Genomic DNA, 15,066 nt, shown 5'->3' with positions numbered 1-15,066 from the left:
GAGCTCTCCAGGGTCTAACATCTTTAATCTTCATGGCCTTTAGCCCAAGGCATTACTAAGGTGATAAGTGTCTTCCTTTTCTTTTGAAGGTACTGAGTTCAAATCCTGTTAAGCTGGGATGTATAGGAGTAGGCTGTGGTTGGATTCCCTGACTTCTGCTCCTAGTCCAAGCTCTCATCATAGAATTAATGGATATAAGGGCGGGCAGAGAGCAGGCTAGCCCTGTGTTAGGACTGAAGCGGCTCAGGGTCAGTGCTCCCAGGGACTCCATGTCTGATGTTGGGCAGTTCACTTACTCTGCGTCTCAGGGCTTGTCTGCACAGGGAAGTTAGTGTGCAATAAGCCAGGGCGTGAATTTACAGTGGACTGTTTACTCACTAGCTTCCCATCGGAGCTCTCGGTGCATGCTAGGGCCTCACTTCCTGTCTCTGCTGCCAGGGCCGGAGAGCACGCACATGCACGCGCCCCCCTGGCTGTGGCAGCTGCGCTCTGCAGCTAGCTCCCTGCATGCTGGGAAGGCCTTGCCTGCGGAAGGCCCTGCAGCCACCAGCGGAAGGCACAGACTTGTCTCCCCATGCCTCTGCTAGTGCTGGGTGCTGCCTGGCAGAGGTGATTTAATTCTGCTAGGGAAAGGTGGGTGTGGCCATGGGAGAAGCACTGTGGGTGTGGATGTGCTCCTCGTTTTGCTGGCAGGCAAGGCTGAAAGGTGATGTGGCTTCAGAGAGGAGCAAGTTACTGCGATGAGCGTGTCTGGGAGGGGAGCTGGCGTAAATCTGTGCTTCTGCTTGCTGTGCGCTCCCTGCCCCTTGTAGGCCAGCCCTTACTTCTCCTTTTACAGACATGGGGACTTCCTTTCTCCCTGCTTGTCTGTTGACATTGTAAGCTAATTGGAGCTTTTACACTGTCTAGATACATATTCATAAATGGGCATATCCTGTTCACTGGAGCCCCAGTCTCCACTGGCACCTTTCGGTGGTGGGGTGATACGGTTGCATATAAATCGTTTCAACGTAGCAAGCAATCTTTTATTTTTTTTAAATATATCCTTAAGGAAGGTAAGTACCCAGATTTACTAATTTATGCATCCCAGTCACACCACATAATCTGCATATACAAAGCAGTTTCTGTCCATTTCTCAGAAAATATCTGATAGTAGGAAGTTGTAATGATGTTGCATTACTCCTAGAAAATGTATTACGAAATATCAGTTGTTATATTACACTGCCACCACATGATCTGCTTATCAATAGACGGATAAAATATATTTTTGCGAGGCATTATACATTCTTTCTTAGTAATGAGCGGATCCCCTCCATGCTAGTGCCTCTCCCAGTGGACTTGCTTGTGTAGTATCTAAATGCTGTAGAAAGCTGAATGAATGGCTGAGACTGTCCAGCAATCTCACAATCAAAAGTTCTGCCTAGAAATTAAATAGCAAGAGTGCAGACTCGTAGCATTTAGGTAGCTGTGCCAGAAAGGATGTGTACGCAGAATCGATTTGGCTGCAGGAGGAGGGATCTTCTAGCCTGATCCAGCCAAAGGGAGTTGCATTAGAAATGTGTCTGGACCCAAGTCTAATTTGTGTAATGCAGTGGGTTGTAGCTGCTCAAGTTTAAGATGGAGGGGTGCCCTATGTAGGCCACAGCTCCCAGCATGTAATGCTCCATACAGGCATCTCGGTCTCATTGCATGCTGGGATTTGCAGTCTTTTATAGCAGGATATAGCTTTTTGGCTGAATAGCTGAACTCTGGAAGCACTTTGGCTGTTCTTGGGCTGGAATTCAGTTATTTACAGCTTTGAGATGGTGTGCAAAGCTTCTAAATGCACTTGCATTATAACAGCGAATGTGAAGCATGCAGTATCACCTGTTCGCATTGGAAAAGGCCCTTGATTGATTTTGATGGGGAATGTTTAATTGCTGCAGTTCTGTTAAGAGCCCCAAGTTAACTTGTTACAGTACGTTAGTCCAGTGTTTGCTCAGACCTGGGTCACGGCTGCAGCTTGCCAGCTCGCCATAAGTTGGAGCGTCTCACTATAAAGGGCCTGTTGTTAGCATGCACTGCATCACGGGATGACATCTGAGGCTGAGGGCCCAGCTTACTTGGTTTCATGTTAGGTTTTTTCTCTGTAGTGTGAGTGATTGCAGAGTTTAAGTGCTGGGATAATGCAGATCTTGACATGCAATAATTGAGCCTAGGGCTCTTTCTTCAGCTTGCCAGTGGCCCTCAGTGACAGATTCCACTGAATAGTAAGGACACTTTCTCATTTCATTTTCTTCTCTCAGCAGTGTATAATGGTGTTTTTCGCAAGGGAGATGCTGATCGAGTTGCAGGGCAGCAATGAAACTATCCCTGTCACAGAATGTCATCAAACGCGCAAAGGAAATGCTAGAAAAACAGAAGTAGTTTTTCCTTTAACTTGATAATCCTATGATAATCCTAGATGTTTTAACCGTGGCGGATGTGAGACTTCCAGATGTAAAGACTTCAGGTTGATAGTAGCCTTTCTGTGCATCTGTGAAATGTCATTTGTTGTCACTGTTAGAGGAGGCAGTGGTTGTCGCTTTTTGAGTTGCATTCCCAAAATGCTTTGGGCACAACACAGGTGTGTAATGAGCGCTGGAGATTTGAGAACGGAGGTGCCAGCAGCTGGAATGGGATCCAGCCTCTTGGTGAGGATGGTCCTTGATTACATTTTAATTGAAAGCCCTTCCTCTATCAGTTGGAATGTACAGAAAGGTTTAAAAAAATGTGGCGATGATGGTCCGCATCAACCATCATAAAAATGAATGGAGGAATTGGTGCGTGGCCTTAGGAAGGCTGAGACACAGGATTGCATTACAGAGAGAAGGAGCTATTCCCCAAAATACCCTACTGTGAGCCTCTTTTTTCTTTAACTCACATCTGCCAGCCTGATCTGCTCTCTACTGCAGAGCTGACACAGAGAAAGGAAAGGGGCTCTTGAATAGGGGCTCTTGACATGGAAATCATCACGATAAATGACCTTTGATACAGAAGCTTGGGACCCAGGGCTATGACTGGCAGGTCAGATCATGGTCCTCTGGCGAAGCTACTTTCTTTCAGTGAGAGCCCATAAGTTGGTTCATGTTGGGGGGTTGGAGCTAAACAGGCCAAGAAATGAATCCTTGCAACTCCACGGTGCCATTCTGATGTACCTCATCCATTTTCCCAGGTACTTGTTGGCGTGACTCATTTCTCTATAAACCTGAGAGAGCCAGTACAGCCTTTGAAGCATTTCTGTTATTGTCAAAGTCTTCAGGAAAGATGGGAGCAAGCCAGTAAGTGGCCTCCATGTGCAGTCCAAAAGTGATGGCAATGTGTTGTTGGGGGGGGGAAAGGCACAAATGGCTTGCATCAAGAGAAGAGGCTGTAGCAGGGGTGCGTGGTGCCACAGTATGGGCACTGCCATCACAGCCACACTGGCCAGGTGGGAGTGCCCTGTACAGAGGCCAAGAGCTGTTATTTGTACTTGCATGCATTAGGTACGAAACTGCCATGAGCAAGTTTGTAGGAAATTCCAGCTCATGAAGCATTGTCACAGTAGAATAATGGCATTATTTAGTAATCAAAATTCCCTAGTGACTGGCCCCTGTTTTAGAAAGCCCTCTCCTGTCTGGCAAGATTACACAGGCTGACTAGGGTCTTGAGACTTCTTTTCCCCCAATGGGGAGGTGAATGCAGTGGGAAGGTGATGTGTACTTGGAACTTGTTATCTAGGCCCTGTTTGGGGGATGCATCAGAAAAGGGAAGGGGAAACTGTAAACTTAAAAAATGCTGGCACAGAGGATTCAGGGAGGAAGGAGCTGGTGGCCCTTTTCTAGAATGCCCTTTTCTCCTACTAGTTGTAATGTGGTCATTTTCTTCTCTGTGTGCAGACCTCTCATAATCCAAACCGCCATGTGTCTCCTTCCTGAATATAGGGAATAACTCTCTGGTGAAACCTGCCTGCATGAAGTGGTAACAGGCAACTTGTCTCCCTAGGAGCGGAGTCTTACTTCTGAGTACACAGTGTCCGTGACGCTGCCAGTCTCGACTTCTCATGTCATGCCTCTGGCTTTGGACCCTGGTCCATGTGCTCTTGTAGGAGAGGCTTCCAGCTGTTGTCAAGGCCTGGGCAGCCTGTGAGATGGGCCTGGCCCCCTGTCAAATGCATAAGTTCCTATAGTCCCTCCTTCCCTATTATATTGCTATTGCGGTGCTGTGCACCAGGAGTCCGGGAATTCCCACATAAAGAACTGTTATGACTGGATGCATAAAGGCTGAAAGGCCCCTCTGCTTTCACAATTGAATGCAGATCTCTTTTTCACTTGGGCTTTCCCTGAGTAAGTGTCATTTGCATCTGTCTCTGTCCCATCATCAAGTCCACTCCTGCTACAGGATGATGGGAGCAAAGGGGGAGAAAGAGCTCTTTTTTAAAATACTTGAACTGCTTGGAATCATAAAGTAAAACTTATGAATACTGTAGATAAATACGTAATAAATTCAGAGTTGATGGTTAAATCTATGAAGTCCAGTATTCTCTGGAAATGGAAATGCACAGTTAAGATGACCTAAACAAAAAGAACTCAGAATGAAGACAATGCACTGAGAATAAATTGAAGTTTCTGAACAAACCTCAAAACCCGTAATAAATGTTAATCTCATCATCAACCAAGGACTACAGTATCTGTGTTTGTGAGCACGGAGGGTGGGCCTGGCTCAGAGGTTATGGAAAGATGCAGTTTCTCAATGGATTTATTCTTAAACCAGTTTTGCTCAATATCTTTTTTTATCAGGAGTCTAAAAGATATAAAATCTTTGCTGGGATAGTTTGCAGATGACAGATGAGAGGACTAATAATGCAGATTACAGCTAAAGAAGACTCTCAGTTGCCTAGTTAAATGGTCACAATCCCACAAAATGTGTATTAATTTATCCAGATGCCAAGCAAGTAACACATCTGGGAACAAAGAATGGGAGGCACTGTCCTGGAAGGCAGTAATTCAGGGAAGCACTTGAGGATGGTTGGAGATGACCACCCCAGTGCCAGCGCTTGGTTCAGTGCTTTGGCTAAAAGAGCTAATGCAATTGTTGGATACGTAGAAGGGGAATATCGAGTGGAAAGGGGATGATCTGGCCTCCGCACACAGCATCAGTAGGAGTGTGCACACTGGCAGTTACCATGGAGCAGCCGGTGTGCTGTAAAGCCCCTCGCTGTAATGTGTTTGTGTGCCCATCCCCAAGACAGATGTGGAAACACTGGAGAGAGTTCAAAGAGGGCTGCAAAAGTGATCCAGAAGCTGGGAAGCCTTAGGGCTTAAGGAGCTCAATTTATTCATCTTCTTGCAGGGAAGGATGAGAGGTGCCTTGACTTTGGTGTGCAGGCAGTTGCAGTCAGCCAACTCTTCCACGTGTGAGGGGTTTTTAGCTTTGCTGACAAAGATGCAATAAGATCCTGTGGATGGAAACTGAAGTAAGAGAAGTCAAGTCATATCTTTATTAATTCATCTGTGTATGAAACCAGCTGTAAACCCAGCCCCTTTTCAAATGAGCATCTCAAACCTCCATCCAGAAGCGACACGCTTTGTCCTCTGGCCATTTAAGCTGTTCTGAGCCCCCCGGGCAGGTGAGAGAGGCCTGTCTGTGAAACAGCCATTGTATTCATGCGGCAGCTTTTCCAATTTCTTAGTGTCCACGGTAAGAGCTTGTAGACTTCTTTCAACGATGTATAAAAGTCAGATATGAAAAAGAACATATCTCAAAATTGGCATGAATGGTAGACACAGTTATGTCTGTAGTCTCACAAGTTGGGGTTTCTTTTGATTTTAACCTCAGCTGTGAATTTTCTGATTTTCCAGCACTGATTTTATAGCTACAGAGCTCCCGCAAACAGGGCTACCCTTAAGTTACTCTAATGTCTTCTTTGAGCCTTAATTCAGTTGAACAGGTTTTTTCTTGCCTGTGAATTTTCTTGTATTTGACCCAATGCCGAAGACCTGTGCAAAGGCAGGGTTTCTGCTGCACGCAGAACTGTTTGGTGGCGTCTCCCTGGCTTTCGGGCAGCAGTTTCCTGCAGAGCTTTGGAGTCTGCGTGCTCCTTTGCCTTATGCTTCCCTATGGGCTCCATTTGCAGACTTGTACAGGCCATACCTGCACTTTCCACGCTCATCACCCCTTTACCTGCTGTTTGGCCCGATGTCGACTGAGTATCTATGCTTTGCAGGCTGCCTCGGCCTCAAGTGCCTCTGAGCATCTGCGGCGTTCTTGTGTAGCTCTGTGGAGCGGTTACCTCTTGCAGCCGTTCTTTCTCCTCTCAGGACTCCCCTGTTCTTTCCCCTTTGTCATTTTTGGTGTTGGCTAACTGGCAGGCCTCCCTGCTTTGCCCTCATCCGTCTTCCTGCCTGGTTTCCGTCTTGACTGCCGTAGATTCGTCCGAGGTCTGCGGGAGGAAGGCCTCTCGCCTGTGGACCTGAAAAGTTCAGTAATTGGGGAATGTGTGATGGCTCCAGCCTTACTCCAAGTGCGTGAGGGTCTGATTCTGTCGGCTTTGGAGCACTTGAGTGATGCGCACCGTTGCTTTGTGGTGCTTAGTCGGTGCTGGCTCCTCGGCTAGGAAGTGAGGAAGGGAAGGACTCCAGTAATTGTCCTCTGACGAAGGTGGGATTCTGCAGAAGGAAGCTGTAATTTGCACATTGAACCTTCCTTGGAAAATCTTAGTTGTTGCTTCTGTAGGAAAGGCATTGTTTAGAAACGGAGTTTCCTTGCTCCGCTGCTGAAGGCGTTTCTAGAGTATGTGGGGGTAGAAGAAATCAAAGACTGGATCAGGGGTCAGCACCGTTTTGGGGCAGTGCCAAAAACACCCGCAACCTCAACTTGTAAGAAGTTGGCATGCCAGGGGAGGGCATCGGGGAGCCCTTGCGAGGGGCCCGATCCTTGTCGCAGCAGCACAGCCCTGGCCCCTTCCCTGCCGTCTGCCCATTCCTGGGGTTTCCTACCCCTGGGCTAGGGCACTTGAGGAGCAGCGCTGGAACCTGTGCATGGCAACACCTTCCTTGCCTGATGTAGCCCCTGCTGCTAACAGCCTTCCCTGTGTCAATGTGCGGGAGGTATTCCCAAAGAGCAACCCAGAAAAGGGCTGGGATGGCTTGGAGGAGACTGACTAGCCAGGAAACTGAGGCAAGGATGGAGCAGCAGAAAGCCTCTGGTTTCACAGGACAAAGTGGGGGAGGAAGAGAGGAAGCAGAGCGCTTGCATTCCAGCAGCCCGGGCAGGTGTGCTGCCGGCGAGGTGAAGGTCCGGGGCCTGGGGTCAGCCCGGGGGGATTGTGGCCTGCAGCAGTGCCAGCGGGCCGGGTTCACCACAGCAGCGTTCCCAGGGCTGTCGTGACGGCCTCTCCCCCGTTTTTTTGGCTTGTGATGTGTGGGTTTGGTCTTGTGACTAGCAAATGCATAATGCGCTTTCCCAGCTGTGTTGCCCTAAGTGTAGGAAGTGGCTGGAAGTGCTTCGGTGTCGCCCGTGTCTGGGAAAGCAGGTCATGGAGGTCTGTCATAGGATCTTCGCGAAGCGGGGATGTGCCAGGGCACTGCAAGGATCTGAACTTTGTGAAGCCTGGCAGCATGCTGGAGGGTCTCGCCAAGACTTGCTACCCAGGAGAAGTTCACTGGTTGCTGTCATTTCTAGGCCATTGCAGACGTCTGCGATGTGCTCCCGAACGTTTGTCGTCATTGCTGCGCCCTGCAGCGTGCCAGGGCGTCTCGGCTGGCCCCGCTGGAGAGGTCTTGGAGAAGTTGGGACGCAGCAGAAAGGTCTGAGCGTAGCAGAGATCAACATCTATTTCTCATTATTGGGGGGTTTTGGAAAGGTTTGTTTTAATAAGCTCTCCTCTTGCTGACAAATGGTGGAGCTGCGGGCCGCAGACCACACAGGCTCCTGCGGACCGGCCATTTCCAGATGCTCTGGGTGGGGGAGGGTCAGCTCCGGCTGCTAATGGAAAGCGAGACGGAGCTGTAACTTTGGAGTGGCTGCCGCCGCTCCATAATTGCCGCACTGTGTTGTGTTGCCATGGTTCCCTGCGCGGCTCTGCATGGTTTCCTGGTTTCTGAGCGTGGGGCGGGCACTCCCCGGCAGCAGAGCTGTTCTACGTGTTTGGGGAGTTCAGACTTGCGCTGGCAGGAAAGTGGCTACAGGGAGATCCGGAGTTTGGCTTTCCCGATTTGCGGAGTAGCTGCGTTTGGCCCCGTCTGCCCCCAGGCTGCGTCTCGGGGCGCTCCAGCGTGGCGGGAGGACTTTGCGCTCCTCTCCCTATGACGTGATCCCTCTTTGTCTCTCGAGCAGTGCTCAGAAGCGAGAGGCGGCTGACCCGGGGATCCCTGCAGTCGAGCCGGGGTGCGGGCCGGGCCGGGCCTTGGCTTCAGAGCGTTGTGATCAGATCCTCATCTGTGTTGCCATCTGCATGGGCTGTGAATAGCTCTGGCGCAGACCTTGTTCCCAGGGTTGCATCATCTCTGGGAGAATGGCCAGGTCCGGAGCCCGAGCACAAAGCCTTTCTGAAGCAGATGAAGCTTATTCTGTCTCTGGAGTATCTCTCCCCTTCCTGCCGGCCTTTCCGCAGGATTCCTGAGACAGACTTGTTCTGAGAGCGTCTCACCAAGTCAGCTGCCTTCTCCCAGCTGCTTCCTGCACACCTGGCTGATGCAATGTCTGCTTTGAGCCCTGCTGGAATCGGCTCCCGCGCGGTTTTGTTTGCCCTTGCGGGGAGTGGCTGTCACGTGGGGGCCGGAAATAGGCCTATAAAGGGCACGCCGCCAGTCTGGCTGTCCGGAGCCCTTGCAGGGAAACCCTTCTCGGCCTTCCCCGCGGCAGCTTCTGGGGTGTTCGGAGCCGGTGAATTCTGCCGATCCTGGTTCTGTGGTCAGCAGCTTCCTGCAACTCTGCGCGGACTGCTGCTTGGGCTCTCCTGGGAATCGTAATGCTGCTAAAGTTTGAATTGCGTCCTGGCTATTGCCTTCTCTAGCTGTTTCCCTCTGCTTACAAGTGGCAGAGGGGTTTTGTTTGCTTTTCTTTCTCTCCTGAAAGATTTGCCATGCCGTGGCTGCACCAGGCTTTCCTCCTGCAGCTCCACGTTCTCTTTTGCCCGGCAGTCTTTCTAACGTAGGGCTTGTCTCTACAGGAAAGTCGTACCAGTCATACCGGTGCAGGCCTCCCATGTGAACACCCTTGTACTCAACAGCGGTGACGTGGTTTTTCAGACACCCTAAGCTAAACCAGTGCTACTCGGGCCGTGGCTCCTGAGCCACAAGTGGTCCTTCAGCTTGTCGCTGGCGGCTCTTTCCAGGGAATGCTACGAGAGCATTTCTCCTGCATTCCCTGCTCTCTAATTGCAGGCACTGCGTTTTATCAAACAGTGTCAATAAAACTTGGCCTTTTATTATCAGTTGTTTAGAACAAGCCCATACACACATTTAGTAAGCTATAAAAATGCTTTTTTGTTCTGGCTCTTTGGTTACCACTGACTGTTCATATGTGTCTTAAGCCAGACCAGGCTGAGTGTTGCTGAACTAGCCCCAAAGCAGCGGTTTCGTGGCAGAATAGGCACGTCCACATGAGGAGTTAAACCAGTATAGCCACGTCAGTTTAATTTCACACCTTCTGTTACACCGGGGTGACTTTCCCCTGCAGGCAAGCCTCTTCACAAATTTAACCCTTAGCTTGGTCTTAGCTTTAGAATAATACCAAAATATTTTAAATCTGCGTTGTCTTGCTCTTGTGACTCATTGAAGCATCTGGTGGTTTTATTCCATCCTTCTGGGAAGAAAAAAGGACAGAACTATAGAGAAGGGAGGCGTACTAGTTTATACCTCCGACTGGAAAATGCTTTTTCCTACTGTTGCCCCCCATTCAGTATTCCTAGGCCTAAAAGAAGAGAGAGTTGTTTTTGGTTTGGTTGGGCTTTTGGCAGTTCGTCTACCCTGGGCATTTGATAATACGTTGTGCACACTTGGGCCCGTAGTCAGTTTTGCTCGCATGGTCAGTCAGTTTTCCCTCTAGTTAGGGGGGTCTTTCAGCAAGAGCACAGACACTCCCCTGCAAACACAGGGACATGTAGATTGACAGAGGCGTGCTGGCAGATGTGGCTCCTGAAACTACTTTTAACTGACTTCCAAGTTGAAAAGACCTTTCTTAAATGTGTCTGGCAGTTGACCACTCTGTCGCGTCCCTTTGGCGACTATGTGATTTGTGCTCGGAGGAGGCGGCAGTATAATCCCCCGGCTTTAGCACAGGAGTGGGTCAAGTGTCTGTAACCGTGTCTCAGCCTCCTAATTAGCCGTGTGGGTCCGAATGAGTTTCTTCACTTTTGTGTTTGTCCTTCGTAGACAGAACAAGAGTTGCGCTTCACCAGCCTGCGTGGAGGAGTGACATTATGACGTGCTAGCAAGTATCCACGTGTCCAAGCCCATGTCCTCTCAACACCATCTTACTGTGAGAGCTCCCTTGATTTGTACCAATTCTCGTCCTGTCCCTGCTCACTCAGAGTGATAAAAACACGGTAACAATTCTGGCCTGAGCTAAGAATCTCCTTGCCTCCCCTTTACACTGGTACCGTTTGCCTGAACACTTCTTTGTTACGGGTTTCACAGTTCTGTATGTTCAACATCTTGATATTTCCTTCTAGCTTATTTTTGTTGCTCTTACGCACTGTCCAAAAGTGTACAGAGTGCTTTTCAGGACAGGTGGAAGGCAGGTCTTTTGTGCAGAAGACACTGTAATCTGGATACCGTGCAGAAGTTGAAAGCAATGCGGAGGGCGAGGGCCTTGCAGTGGCTGTGCAGTTAATCAGCTTGGGTGGCACTTCTCCATCTTTCCCCAGGTGTTCGGGATCAACCTTGAGGTGCCCAGGCCTGGGTGCAGCACTCCAGCTGGGCTCGCTTCAGAGCTGTGCATGGAAGGATTCTTGCCTCCCTGCTTTGTGACACGGCTTTTGCATGCGTCCCAGCGCTATATCGGGGTGTTTCGCTACAGAGCCAGGTATCAAACTCCTGTCTGATTGGCAGGGAAGAAGGGAGGGCAAGGACCCTGTGTCATTTTTTTGGTTGAGACTGCCCTGGCGGGGCACACTCGTGGCCTTCACCCTGCCCATAACAGCTTGCCCACCTCTCTGGAAGCAGATCTGTGCTGTTGGTAATTTGGTGTCTCCATCTACGATTCCTTAGTCTCTTAGCGTTCCTTCATCTCGGGTTTCTCTCTCCTGAGCAGAATGTATGCTGTGGGGGAAAATAATGTGGAAGTAGTAGCTGCCTTTTTCCAAGTTGTCTCTCTTATTTTCATGCGTCCAACCTCGAGATCAGTGGTTCTCAGCCTTTTTAGACTGAAGGCACCTGTTCATAGGCTTGAGGCACCCTTGGAAAATGCCAACTCTTATTTTTCACTGTTTGGTTTTTTTTAATACAGAAAAATAATAGAGCAATTCTCTTTTTCCAAAGAACTCAGAACAGCCACAACAGGTCAGGTGGTTCTCAGCCTTTTTAGACTGAAGGCACCTGTTCATAGGCTTGAGGCACCCTTGGAAAATGCCAACTCTTATTTTTCACTGTTTGGTTTTTTTTAATACAGAAAAATAATAGAGCAATTCTCTTTTTCCAAAGAACTCAGAACAGCCACAACAGGTCAGAACACTACAGATTCCTATTTGAAACCTCTGGGTTATCTTGTCAATCATGTTTGCACACCTGCTCTCTGCAGTGCCACCGAAAGGATCCTAAGGAGCCCCAAGATGCCACGGCACCCTGCTCTAGATTCCTTTCTATTATAAAGTCTTAGTTACTTCTTATTTTAAGGGTGTAAGCAGCCCCTCCCCAGTTATTCACAGATGATAAATCCAGAAGGAGCCATTGTGCTCATCTAATTTAATCGACTGCACAACATCAACCATAGGGTCTCCTCAGAATAATTCCTATGTGGACTAGAGCAGAGGTGTAAAACAAAACAAAAAAAAAATCCAATCTCACTTTAAAAGTTTCCACTGCAACCCCATCCGATTTATACCTGACTTCTAGTGTGAGCAAAGTGGCCCGTTACACAGAGTGAAAACAGCTGTAAATATAACTGTCTCTACATCCACTACATCCCGTGCTCTAGCTTCTATTTACCGCGGGATAGAGCAGGCCTGTAAAATATTTACTGTTGCATGGCTACTCCTCCACCCCGAACCTGGTATCATTTGTTCATCTTTCCACCCCAAGAATGGGTGCAGTTTCAACATTCTGCCATTGAAGCCACTGGACATTTTAATGCCTTTGTCTACTAGACTGAAAAGCCCGAGCAATATCTGTTCCTTGTGCGGATACTTACACATTAAGCTAATTTCGTAACCTGTCTTGTTAAGCGAAACCAAATGAGCTCCTTCAGTCTCTCTGATTCTTGAATTATCATCATGGCTCCTGTGAGTCCTTCCCCAGATATTAACAGCCTCAAGGAGCGGATGCAGCGTACCAGTAGTGGTTGTACCAGTGCACAGTGCAGAGGTAAAGCCCCCGTTCTCCTAGTCATTAATCTCTGTTTGTGTCTCCAGTGGTTATGCCAGCCCAGTTGGCTGCAGCCTCTCGCTGGAAGCATAGGATCGGCTCCCTGTCCTCCATGCCCCGTAGATCTTCAGAGTTGCTGCTTTCGATGGTAGTTCTTCAGACTGTAACCTAGATGTGGCTATATGTCACCATATTAAAAATGTATTGTTCACTTGGGCTCAGGTTACTGAGCAGTCCAGAACTGTCTGTGTCGGTGGTCTGTTGCCTTGATTATTTATCTGTCCCCCAGTTTTTGTCTTATCGGTAAGTTGTCAGCAACGATTTTGTTTTCTTCCGTATGTTTGATGAAAATGTTAACTAGCACGGAGCTGATAAACAATTCTAGCAGCAATTCTAGGCATTACTAGATATGCATATGCTCTGATTCCCTCTGTATGGCTGCATTTTGAGACCTTGCCACTTTGCTAGTTTTTAATTCATTTAATGTATACCATGTTCATTTTTTATCCTTTTAGTTGCTTAATCAAAATGTAGCATGATACTGAGTCAAATGCCTTGCAGAAGTCTGTCACATTAACATCTTTCTCTTTATAAACCAAACTGATAATCTCATTAAAAAAGATCTTAAGCACGTTTGACAAAATCTATTTTCCATAAACCCACATTGTTTGGCTTTAATTGCAAAGAATTAGAAGTTACTATCATTAGTTATCTGCATTAACTGTTTGCTCCCTTCATTTAGATTTTCAAAGATGACTTGGCCAGCAACTGGCTCCTACAACACCCAGTGTTCCCTTCCTTCCCCATGTAGTATATATTCATTTCTGGAACTCTTTTTGTTCACAGGCCTTCAGTCAGTTTCAATCCAGTATGAATTCAGTTTCATGACACAGCGTCAGATGCTTTAAAAAAATCCAAATAAGCTAACAGCTATGGCTTTCCCTTCATCCTCTGGCTTTTACAATACTATCAAAAATGTAATAGAATTTGTCTGGCAAGATTTATTTTTACAAATCACAATCTTACCCTCCCACGCTAGAAGCCGTTAATACCTTTTTTCTGTTTTTCAGTCCTCTGCATACTACCTGACATCCTTGCTGAAATGTACACACTGAGTTTTCATGTTCCCAGATTGGGGGAGATTTTCTGCATCTTAATAACTGCTCTAGGAGATGCTAAGGTTTGTGGTCATTCGCATTATCTCTGTGAATGAATTCCAGAGTCTTAGGCCAGTGGTTGAGTGTGTTTTCCTACTTTGGGATTGATAGTTCCATTTTCCCATCAGTTTCTAGTTCATACGCACAGTTACAGTCCTAGAGGTGAGGCAGTCCCTAGGACATAGGCCTCATCCACACGTTCAGTTTGCACTGATTTAACTGAAAAGTATTTTTAATTGATCTAGTTGAACTGGTGGGAACCCAGGTGTGGATATATTTTAAAACAGCTTACATCTGGTTAAATCCATTTAGAATAATGGGGGTAACTGTGGAGGTTTCAGTCATTTTCCAAGTGAATCTAACTTGATTTCAGCTACTTGTAAATACGTGGCCCCCTGAGCATGCACAAACTTAACTGAGCTGATTTATTAGGCTGACTTTGGCATGATCTCATGCTAGCTGTATTAGTTGATGAGCCTTGTTGCTTCGAGACATGCTGAGGACTAGAGGCTCTGGCTTGACTACATGAGCTAGGAAATTGCGTTACGTTCCGAGCAGGCTGCTATTTTAAACGAGGTAGGGATGTCTTAAGGTTAACATTTTCACCTCTGTGCTCAGTGCCCTAATTAAGCTTGAGCTCTGTAACATGTATTGCAGTGCCCATGTACAGCAGCGCAGGGCAAAGGTCGAGGCCCAGCCTGCGCAGGGAAGGATTTCTCATAGCCCAGTGGTTCTCAGCAGGGATGCCGCTGCACTAGGTAGAACTGGCCTGTGCACCACCTCCTTCATGAAGCATGTCAGAGCTGACCAGGCAGTGCGGCAGCAGAAGCCGCGTGCCTGCCTGCTTACTGGAAGGTGGCAGGTGGGGCGTTCTCCTGCAGCCGCTGCTCAGGCTGGCCTCACCTAGAAACAGGCGCGCGAGTCGTTTCCATCTGCCCCGCGCACCTCTGTTTCCTGGAGACGCCAGGCAGGATCAGCTTGCAAAGGGCTGCAGCAAGAGCATGCTGCTGCCACAGCTGCTTCCCTATTGCTGTGAATATCTGCCTGTCTGGTAGGCTGCAGTGCCAGCTGTCTACGGGTAGATTTGCTGGTCTGTGAGTGAGATCTGATGACTTGGGGCAGGAAATGGTCTTTATGACCTATACTGTACCCAGAGCAGGGGGGTCCTGGTTAGTTACTGGGGCTGATAGGCTCTGCTGCAGTACACGAGTACTACTGTGTCATCGGCAGTCCCTCAATACAAGTAGGACAGGCTTCCAGTAAATAGGGGACTCGATGATGAGTCCAGAGCCAGCTGTGGAGACCAGTCTGGGATCCACATGTTCCACTGCAGACATGGCAAATAATTCTGGGAAGGAGGAGTGGATCCTGGTGTGGTCGAGTCACAG

General features: G+C 48.3%; 1 protein-coding gene across 1 annotated transcript in view; it reads left to right on the top strand.

Annotated features, from left to right (window-relative positions):
* The first annotated feature begins 9,912 nt into the window (after positions 1-9,912).
* The window catches only part of SETD5 (SET domain containing 5), a 58,857-nt gene continuing 53,703 nt past the window's right edge, over positions 9,913-15,066 (top strand). Inside the window, 2 exon segments of the mRNA XM_006036623.3 lie at positions 9,913-10,479; positions 13,592-13,701. The gene's annotated coding sequence lies outside the window, so the exon portion shown is untranslated.

Source organism: Alligator sinensis, unplaced genomic scaffold (assembly GCF_000455745.1).
Source record: "Alligator sinensis unplaced genomic scaffold, ASM45574v1 scaffold469_2, whole genome shotgun sequence".
Taxonomy (NCBI): domain Eukaryota; kingdom Metazoa; phylum Chordata; order Crocodylia; family Alligatoridae; genus Alligator; species Alligator sinensis.
Note: the sequence above shows the minus strand (reverse complement) of the source record. Positions and strands in the feature narration are given on the sequence as shown.